Source organism: Rhinatrema bivittatum, chromosome 7 (assembly GCF_901001135.1).
Source record: "Rhinatrema bivittatum chromosome 7, aRhiBiv1.1, whole genome shotgun sequence".
Taxonomy (NCBI): domain Eukaryota; kingdom Metazoa; phylum Chordata; class Amphibia; order Gymnophiona; family Rhinatrematidae; genus Rhinatrema; species Rhinatrema bivittatum.
In genome coordinates this window covers 164306352-164315169 of record NC_042621.1, presented here as the reverse complement: position 1 = coordinate 164315169, position 8818 = coordinate 164306352, and the positions used below count along the sequence as shown (strand labels likewise).

Below are 8818 nucleotides of genomic sequence, written 5' to 3'. Positions count from 1 at the left end.
CCTTATGTCCTTAACATCCTTGCAAGTGTGAGCATCCTTGCACAAGCTAACAGCAACTCCCATCACTGGCATGCGTCCCTCCCTTCGCCCTGTGGCCAACTCCCATCGCTGGCCAGCAAAAATCTAAACCTTTTTGTGTTTTATTTCAGGAGCTGTAATTGAAGGCTGATGGATGGACCAGGAACCCAACATTTCGTTGATGTGTTTTTGTCCATTTTATTTCTAATTGTACAAATAAATTCACCTGAATTTCTATAATGGACTATGCTCTTAGGATTAATGTACATGTGATTTGTAGGTCCATTCCCTTACCCTGTCATAAGCCCCCAGCATTGCCATCCTTCTCCTTGCGGCCTCTCACCATGCATGAGAACCAGTAGTTTGATGGAACACTTGATGAAACATATCACCCAGGCCATAGTACTAAATAACAAAATTAAATTTAAAATAATCAACTTTATTACCCAAAAAACAACTTGAGATATAAACAATGCAATGTTAATTAAAATTGATTGTAGTATGTGAAACTTGTTTTGATAGCTAGATAACTGATTTATGTTTCTTGATGGCCTAAAGTGGTATTTATGTCTGCTCAGTGTTATCCAGTTGTATTTTGAATGGTATACCAAGGAAACTTAATAATTAAAGTAATAAAAAAAATAAATAAAAAAGGTGCGCAAGTCAGGTGCATTTGCAGGATGTCCAAGATTTGGGCGTGTGTGGACAAAGGTCCATAGTGGATGCTCAAGCCCTGGGCACCGGCAAGACGCGGGGCTTGGGCGTCCATCTCGCAGTTATGTCCAGGCTTTAGGTATCCTTGTGATGTATGCTCAAATCCTGGGCATGATGCGGAAAATGGACGTTCAATGGGTGAGGTCTTCTGTGCATGATCTAGGATGTCCGTCTTCCGAGGCCACACCCAGACGTCCATTTCGTGTGGGGCCTGCGGAAAAATGCCACGGGGCAAACTTTCTGAGGCAGATGTTAGGTTGTTCACAGAGCTCATTGTAGCAGATAAGCACCACCTACATTTTCGCCTTGGGCGCTGGCGGGACCAGGAATGGGCCCATCAGGCCTGGTTGGTGCTCAGGGTGACAATGCTCAGGCCTCCTTCCCAGGGGAGGTAATTTGGGCGGGTGCTGTAATATTATTAGAGCCATTCCCTTTCAGTTTTTTTAATGATGTTTTATGCATGAACCCTCACATAAGCTACTGTGAGAGAGGCCTGCAGATTTTTAGATGTTAGTCTGGGTTTTTTTTGTGATTTATGGATGACTAGCCGTTAAGCCCATTAAAACGGGCGAGATTCCATCGGTCAGACCGGCACGGTTAGACCTGCTCTGTTCTCCACAACTTCCCTTTTCCTTCCATCCCCTCTCATCTTTCCTTTCCTTCCCCTCATCTACAACCCCTTCCCTCTCCCAGCCCTCCTCCACTCTTTTTTCTCTGCTCCAGAACTTCTTACCCTTCTCACTTGTTCAGTCATATCCTCTTCCCTTTTCCTTCTCCCCTCTCCCTCAGCCCTCCTCCACTCCCTCTTTTTCTCTACTCCACTTTACCCTTCCCACTTACTCACATCCTCTTCCTACCATCCCTTTTCATCTTCCCTTTCCTTCCCCTCCCACCTCCTCAACCCCTTCCCTATCCCTCAGCTCTCCTCCACTCCCTTTTTCTGTACTCCACAACTTTACCCTCCCCACTTACTCACATCCTCTTCCTTCCCCTCCCACCTCCTCCACACCCCCTTCCCTCTCCCTTAGCCCTCCTCCACTCCCTTTTTCTGTACTCCACAACTTTACCCTCCCCACTTACTCACATCCTCTTCTTTCCCCTCCCACCTCCTCCACAACCCCGTCCCTCTCCCTCAGCCCTCCTCCACTCCCTCTTCTTCTCTTATCCGGGACGTGCGTCTCAACACCGGGGGTCTCTCACGCGCGCCTCTACACCGGGCTCGTTGCTGGCCCGCCCGACGCTCGGTGATGAGGCACGCGCGCGAGACTCCCGGAGACCTCCCATTTCTGTCTGTGCTGCCGCTGCTTCTCCCCGCATGAGAAAGAGAGAACCCTGGAGACCTTCTGTACTGCCGCCGTCGCCGCTGCTCCTCCCCGCCACTTCCCAGCACCATGTTGCTGCCCTCTGACCGACGTGCTCTTGCGCATGCGCAGTAGAGCTGCTCTCTACTGCGCATTTGTGGCACGTCGGTCAAGCCTCATTTATCTAGTAGATTTTCTGGTTAGCTCTTGGGATGATCTTGACAGGATGACCACTTGTTTTGTTACATTCACATTTTTCAAATTGTGGATTGTCTCACAGTACGATGGATGGGACCTGAAGTACCTATAAATAGTTTTGTAGTCATGACCAGGCAGATGAGCATCAATGACTATTTTTGGCAGCTCAATTAAATAAGGGTATCAATTTTAAAAGTGTTAAATATATTACTTTGTATTTAGAAAGTTTTCTGTGTTCTATATACAATACAGTAAAACATTACTTGATGGAGCATGTCTAGTAAAAGACATCCATTGAAAAGAAAAAATAGGAAATATTCAAAACGTTGTTTTACAATAGTGCTATTGGATTTCCTGGGCATAAAAACATACGAAATCCCATACTGAGACAATCCAGCACTCTTTGTACAATAGTAGAGAATTCAAGTACCAATGCTTCTTTTCTAATTGTACCTGCCAGGTGGAGGCATTGAAATAGAGAGGCTCAGAAGCTCAGGTGTGAGGAGCGCGAGTGGTTCTAGCCCTCTGCACGCGGCCCACCAGATGGTGAGTATATTTGGATTCAAAGTGAATACAGTGTTCAACCAAAAAAAAAGCTTAGGCCAGTCGACTAATTAATACCAATGCATATGTGTTGAACACTACTTCATTCCCAAATATCATGTCTCATTTGTGTACATTAAAAAGTTTTACTGGATGCATAGATTTCTCTGAAAAATCAACACATGTGCAACAAGTTATACAGGGATGCCAGTAAGGTAGGGCAAAACTGCGCTTGTTGATCACGTTGCATGTGATGACGCCTTTTACTTAATTTATTTTTTAATGTAAAGTGCAGTGAACACCAATGTTAACTGTCCATGCAAGTAATGGTTAGCTAGACAATGAGTTTATCTCTATCTGTAGTGCATAATTGATAAATCTTGACCATTAAATCCCCAATGACCTGCCTTTACTACCACTGCCTCTCCGTATTATGTTTGTTACACTTTGATAGTTATCATTTCAAATACCAGCAGCACATCTGAGGATGAAGAGGAGGGTGGACGGCTGGCAGGTCCACCGCCATCACCACCAGCACCTCCCATGCCACAGCCTCTATCACCACTGCAGGAAGCATCACCACCTCAGGAGGCAGAAGGTGTTCCTCTTTCTCCCATTCCCGTGTCTGTGGAGGTCATCGTCATTGAAGACAACGATGGGCTCTCTGGAGAACCAGCATCCATCATTCAACGGTTCCAGGAAGCACATGCAGCACCTGAGGAAGGGCCATAGGAGAAAGGCATATCTTCTCCCATCATGGCATGCTCAGATGCTATGCTGGCTCTGCAGGTCCATTTCAGCCAGAGTCTGGACTCCATGACAGGGCTCAAGGAACAGATGGTGGCCAACTTGGCGGACCTGAGGCATGGCCAGGAGCAAGTGATTGAGCTGCTCCAAGTAATCGCTGGAGCTAAATCGCTCATGGCTATGGCCCAGGCCCCACCAAGCTGGCCATCTTCACCCCATTGATGACGCTCCTCCTTGTCTCCCAGGGACCCCAACCTGGCCCCCCCACCCCGCTTCTGTTAATGAAAAAATTGTACATAGTTATTTCATTTAAAAAAATTATATTTATTGTCAGTCAATAATGAGTGTATTTGGGTGAGTGAAAGCCTACTACAATTGAAGGTGATGATGTTTCTGATCCCAGTGGGGGGTGGAGATGTCGAAGGAAAGAAGAGGATGATACCAGAGGAGAGACATGATTATGATGTTGGATGAAGAGGTAAGGGAAATGGTAATGATGCCACGTGGCGTTGGGGACTGCGAAGATGAGCGAAAGTGTTGATGGGGAAGTTGGTATTATACCACAATGTAGTGGGCCCTGTTGCAGGTGTGCTACGAAATTTAAATGTAGGCGAAGCAGTGCTGTACAGTATTTATTTTTGCTCTTGGCCAAGGCGATCCCCCAGGCCCCATTTACCTGGTCCAATGTGTATGCACCAGTGAGGCTTTGATCCAGGCCTTGGGCGTGGAACTCCACCACGACCTTGCCCTTGTACAGAGCAAGGCCGATGTCTGGCCTTTGTCCAAACCATAGCCCATAAAGAAGAGACATAACGCATAGCTCACACAAAACTAAAATCTTTTATTAAGCCAACATAAGAAAATGTATTCTCTGAGAGACCGCACCACACTGGCAACATCCTTTACGGTGCTGATTTGTTTGTCCAGCAGATGGGACATTGTTGCCACTGCCTCGGTGTTTTCAGTACGAATGTTAAATCGAGTACCTTGTGCACAGACTCCTACCCATGATGCTTAACTCTTGACATCGTGCCGGAGCAGAAGTCACTGCCCATCCCCTACATGGATAAGACTGCCTCTCCCAGGGCATCCAGAACCATTGTTGTCTCATCTCCCGGAGTTTCAGGAATAATCTGCAACAAATCAAGTGTGATCGGTACCTCGGGTTGGGTCTCCTCGACAAGCAGGCTTGGTTGGCAGGGAGACACTTCCGTTGAAGTAGGAAAGGTGAAGTCCGATGATGGGGGAAACTGTGTTTCTCCTTCAAATGCCATCAGCTACATTGTTGACTCCTTGATCTGTGGAGACAGATAGATTAAAACAAGCTGAAGTTCTTTTATATAATTCTCAACGGTTAAATACACAAGCGCCCACAAGAAAAACATCATACGAAAATATGGAAGCACATTCAAAAGTCATACCTTCACTCGGTCCAGTGTCGCACCTGTATGGTGCACCCACAGCATCCATGACTTCCGGGCGAAGAGTGCTCAGGACTAGCTCTCTATGGGGGTCAAATCAATATCGCATGGTGGCTCACCACCAGCCCTGTGTGCCGATGTCTCAATTTTGGCTGCCTTTTCTTTCATATCCCTTCGTGTGTCGCACCAGTGGTGCCAGATTTGTTTGACATCTCTGATTTTTACTGACAAGGAGCTCACGTGCACAGCTGTCCTCTCCCAATCCTTTACTTGGTAGACGAGAAAGCCTTCGATCAGAAGAGCACTGTATAATTTTCACACACGATTCAACAAAGTAGTTCCTTCTCGGCATCCGAGAAGCGTGCATCATGTGATCGCTTTTTGAGCACTTGGCAACCACTGGGTCCTGCCTGCTCGTTCTGACCTCCAGCAGCCCTCTCCTTCTGCACAAAGGGTCGCTTTTAAGCCATGGCAATCTAATTCTCTGTCTGTCGGAACTGTGAACAAAGAAAACCATTACATACATCAGAATGTTGTCAATCCCAAATTATTGCAATTAAAGGTAACATGTATGAATATCTACTGTCCACAAAGTGATATCCAGGCAGTTAATGGAAAAGCAACAAGAGTAGGGCACATGGGAGAGCATTACGAGATAGCACAAGAATAATGTCCAGGCGAGGAGCAGGATCGTATAGGCCCATTACGAACACCTGATTTGTGCTCCTTACATGGATGTGCAGATCTCGAGTGCCGGGGTACAGGCCTATCCCTGCATGGACATCCAGGACTCGGGCGTCCGAGAACAAGCCGGGTACTCTAATGGGCCTGTACCCAGCACCCCGAGTCCTGGATGTCCATGCGAGGAGCAGGACCTGGGCGCTTGTAACGCGCCCTGTACCCGGGTGCTCAAGTCTTGGAGGTTCCTGCGTGGACATCCAGGACTCGGGGCGCCCGGGTACAGGAGCCCGGGTCCCGCTCCTCACCTGGATGTCCAAGAATTGTGCGTCTATGCTGTTCGCCTAAGAAAAAAACATTACCTCTTGAAATTGAAGCTCAGTCGATCTGCCAGCAATAGTGAATCGAATATGAATCCCACGCACCAGTTCACAGTAGAGATCCAATCGAAGAAGTGTCCAACTCCTTGCAGAGAATTATATATAATCCCCAAGCAGGATTTTGGCGCGAAGCATTTCACATCGTGACATCACGTTGGGGGAAAAAATGAAAAATTTTGAAATAATAATAAAAATTTTCAGCTAACATCTCTCTCATATTGCATAAACCACATGCCCTTTTGACAGATATGCCCCTTTGACTGACTTTCAGCGCATGAGCGATGCTATACGGACTTTCTATGCTGTAAAATGGGTAGGGCTAAGTGCACTCTTTTTTTGACCATCACGTGTGTTTTGGGCACCCTTTTCATTTGTGTTTCATTTAAATACAGCATTGAGCGACCAGGAGAGGAGTCTGTGTGCGCGTTGAAACTGCGGGAGCCAAGTTTGGACGCACTGTTTTAGCGCATCCATATTGCAAAGGCCTTTATGTGGGTTCCTTGCCCCATCTCTAAACCCACAACCTTCTCTCTATGGAGGTACCCTGCCCAATGTCCCTTTCCCTCACTTCCTCCTCTGCATATCCAAACCCCTCTCCAACACCTGCCCAGTTCTTGGATTGTGGGTTTAAAGATGGGGCAAGGAACCCACATAAAGGCCTTTGCAATATGGATGCGCTAAAACAGTGCGTCCAAACTTGGCTCCCGCAGTTTCAACGCGCACACAGACTCCTCTCCTGGTCGCTCAATGCTGTATTTAAATGAAACACAAATGAAAAGGGTGCTCAAAACACACGTGATGGTCAAAAAAAGAGTGCACTTAGCCCTACCCATTTTACAGCATAGAAAGTCCGAATAGCATAGCTCATGCGCCGAAAGTCAGTCAAAGGGGCATATCTGTCAAAAGGGCATGTGGTTTATGCAATATGAGAGAGATGTTAGCTGAAAATTTTTATTATTATTTCAAAATTTTTCATTTTTCCCCCAACGTGATGTCACGATGTGAAATGCTTCGCGCCAAAATCCTGCTTGGGGATTATATATAATTCTCTGCAAGGAGTTGGACAGTTCTTCGATTGGATCTCTACTGTGAACTGGTGCGTGGGATTCATATTCGATTCACTATTGCTGGCAGATCGACTGAGCTTCAATTTCAAGAGGTAATGTTTTTTTTCTTAGGCGAACAGCATAGACGCACAATTCTTGGACATCCAGGTGAGGAGCGGGATACGGGTTCCTGTACCATTCCCAGCAGTAGAGCCCTAATCCCCTCTTCCTGGCCATCTGAGGGTACAGGTTCCCCCTCTCTCCAGCACCAGCACCAGATCCCACTCTTCCAGTCTTCTCTCTACCCAGCACTAAGTCTCTCTCTGACACACAGGCCCACACTCTTCTGCTGTTGCTTCCATCCTCCATCCCCAGCAGCTGCATCACATGAAGTTCTTGTGCTGGCTGTCAGTCCTTACCCTTTAGCAGCCACCTTCCCCCCCCCCCCCCCCCCCTGCTCCAGGTAGCTCCACTCTTTCTTTGTCCAGAGTGGGCCCCTTGCTCCTTTCCTCAGTCAGGTGCGCTGCATGCACATGGACACTGCTGCTTGCAAGTTATCTTTTGCAGATATAAACTTGCTCTCTATTACAGTCACCACCAGCAAAGGGGCATCCCTTGACTCTCCCTTCCTAAAACTAACTTGCTTTCACTAGCATTAGATGGTAGCCTGTTACTCTAACCACTAGGCTATTCCTAATGGTTAGAGTAGCAGGGTTCAAATCCCATTGCTGCTCCTTATGATCTTGGGCAAGCCACTTCACTTTGCCTCAGGTACAAACTTAAGATTCAAACCCTCTGGGATAGGTAAATACCTACAGTACTTGAATGCAATCTGCACTGATGTGCCAAAAAGCATAAATAAATTCACTCCACTGTCCCCTGAGCTTTCCCACATAGCCCTGCTGCCTCTTGGCCCTTCCTACACACTGCTGCAGTCTGCCTGCCCTGATGTCAGAAAGGCAGGGGCACCGGACGCAAGGTCAGTGACAGAGAAAACGAGGACTGTCCGGCCAAAAATCGGACACCTAGACACTCTCCTCGCTTCCGTCACTGAGGCTACTGATCGCCCTGTAGGCTAGTCCGCCCCTGAGTGGGTATGATCGCTGTCTTTCTCTCTCTCTCCGCTTGTCTCTGCCTCATTTCCTTGCTCTCACAGGAAGTTCTCCGGATTGTGCTGCCTGCCTCCGGCGGCGCGGCAGCCTGCAGGGGGAGGGCGTGCTCTGTGTTGCTTTCTTTCGTCAGCCCGAGCGTTCTCTCTCTCTTTTCTCTTACTGAGAATGTGTGGGAAGGGGGGAGGGACGGTGGCCGCTCCCCGATCACGAAGTGGGGATCCGCCGCTCGCTACCACTGCTCGAGAGGAGCCGCTCAGTTCCTGCCTCAGTTCGGGAATGCATTTCTAGTTTTCTTGATAGGCAGGACGATGGATTGGCAGATTACTCGCGATCTCTTGGACCTTGCCCTCCCTTGCCCGTGAGTTCAATGAAAACCGCTCTAAAGCTGATCTCTGGTTCCCTGTTTGGAAATGTTGTGCATCCCCTCCCCCTGCAGGTCTGTGCTGTGCTAGCCAGCAAATCCTCTAGCCTAAGGAGAGGAATTCAGCTACGCCGGGATTCTTTCGGGCTTTGTCTTTCTGTGTGATTTTCTTCTCTCTGTACAAAGGTAGGTTTTTGCTGAAACAGGTCTGATATTGCTGCGTGGAAGCAAGATGATCTCTGGCCAGTCTTCCATTCCATTTCAGCACAAACAGAACTTGGTTTATTCTACTTGTTCAT

General features: G+C 47.7%; 1 protein-coding gene and 1 long non-coding RNA gene across 5 annotated transcripts in view; one reads left to right on the top strand and one right to left on the bottom strand.

Annotated features, from left to right (window-relative positions):
• Window positions 1-4348: 4348 nt before the first annotated feature.
• LOC115095570 lies at window positions 4349-8453 on the bottom strand. The gene is made up of 3 exons (XR_003857820.1): window positions 8319-8453; window positions 4943-5439; window positions 4349-4819 (listed from the first exon to the last, which is right to left on the bottom strand). It is a non-coding gene; the product is annotated as an uncharacterized LOC115095570 (long non-coding RNA).
• Window positions 8215-8818, top strand: part of CSGALNACT2 (chondroitin sulfate N-acetylgalactosaminyltransferase 2) — a 93504-nt gene continuing 92900 nt past the window's right edge. The window contains exon 1 of one of the 4 annotated variants that reach the window (XR_003857819.1): window positions 8215-8705. The gene's annotated coding sequence lies outside the window, so the exon portion shown is untranslated. The remainder of the gene's footprint in view (window positions 8706-8818) is intronic. The other 3 variants (XM_029609475.1, XM_029609473.1, XM_029609471.1) reach the window with 3 other exon arrangements.